The sequence below is a fragment of the Dermacentor albipictus genome, chromosome 9, assembly GCF_038994185.2.
Source record: "Dermacentor albipictus isolate Rhodes 1998 colony chromosome 9, USDA_Dalb.pri_finalv2, whole genome shotgun sequence".
NCBI classification, from domain to species: Eukaryota; Metazoa; Arthropoda; class Arachnida; order Ixodida; family Ixodidae; genus Dermacentor; species Dermacentor albipictus.
In genome coordinates this window covers 74525223-74526649 of record NC_091829.1, presented here as the reverse complement: position 1 = coordinate 74526649, position 1427 = coordinate 74525223, and the positions used below count along the sequence as shown (strand labels likewise).

General features: G+C 45.3%; 1 non-coding gene across 1 annotated transcript; it reads left to right on the top strand.

The window, feature by feature from the left end:
* The first annotated feature begins 472 nt into the window (after positions 1 to 472).
* On the top strand, positions 473 to 547 carry TRNAY-GUA (transfer RNA tyrosine (anticodon GUA)). Its single transcript has one exon. It is a non-coding gene; the product is annotated as a tRNA-Tyr (tRNA).
* The last annotated feature ends 880 nt before the right edge of the window (positions 548 to 1427 follow it).

Genomic DNA, 1427 nt, shown 5'->3' with positions numbered 1-1427 from the left:
CCCTGTGTACATGAAGCCCTGTTTTTCATGAATAAAATTCAGTTGAAGTCCGGCATTCGTGTTGTCTTTCTCTTCTCTTCCGTGTTCAATTGCGCGCTGGAACAATGTTTCATAATGCTAATCACAGCCAACTGGCCCAGCTGTCCATACTTAGCGACATCCTTTCAGATGCTTTTTTTTTCGGTGCTTGCATGAGCCAACGCGTAGGTTTACGACTAGCGATCACGGGTTTCGTCTAGCCAGTTCTTGTTGAATTTCTTTCTCTATGATTTACACAAAATTCCTTTCGGATGCTTTATTTTTCCGGTGCTTGTGTGAGCTAACGCATAGGTTTACGACGTAGTTGTTTTGCGGATACCCGCAAGGTGGAGAGAACTAATGAATAAAGGGAAAATCAGACATCTACCCCTCCGTCACTTGCCTTTGCTTCGCGTTGTCGAGAAATTCGACTTCGCCCTGCCATCTGCCTGCCGCCTGGTTAGCTCAGATGGTAGAGCGGCTGCCCCGTAAAGGCGGTGGTCCCGGGTTCGAGTCCCGGACCAGGACGAATTTTTCTTCAACTATTAAGCTTTCCATTCCAGGAACCCGTATGGGTTTCCTTTGTAGCAATTGCTACGGAGGGGTGGATGTCTGATTTTCCCTTTATTCAGGTTTACGACTAGCGATTACGGGTTTCGTCTTGCCAATTGTTCAATTTCTTTCTCTATGATTACACAGAGGAAGCTTTAGTATGCAAAGTCGTGATGGTTGCGGAGGAACACAGTTCATGGAGCCAGCATCCAAACGAAAAGCGCACTCTTGGTACGTTACACAAACTCCATGGGTGCACTGGAATCTCCACACAAGTTTCTTCTTCAGTTCCCGAAAGAAACTCTGCTTATGCGAACGATGGTCAAAAAGTACATACGCAAAACATCCACAGCTCATGACTTTATATGGAGACCTCTTTTCTTTTATTCAAAAATGCTAAACTTTTTCTTTTGCATTAAGGAGTATATTGGCCCGTCCACTAGCTTAATGACGCAATAAGGCATGACATCGTAATAATTTCACCGCTAAACATTTTAGAGAAAATCTGCACGAAGTGGCAACAGGGAAAGTTGCCGCGTAGTTGCTACTCCCCATTTCTGTCAGGTTCACAATATGCAATACATGATGCGAAAAATATCATTTACACGAGCACGTCCATACGGGCAATGTGTAGAGCTCCTGCATATTTAGGAGAAATATTCGATGACCATTTATGAAGCGTTTCGCTTATTTTTATCGTGCCTTAAGATTTGCGTTTGCAGGCCTCTGAGCTAAATCCCGCCATCATAATGAAGAGGGTCTCTGTATCGCGTTGATTGCGCGTCTTGCCTGAATCGCATCTCGTCGTTGGCGCATGCGCGGTGGAGCAATGTATCCACATGGCGGCGTCCTTGCAG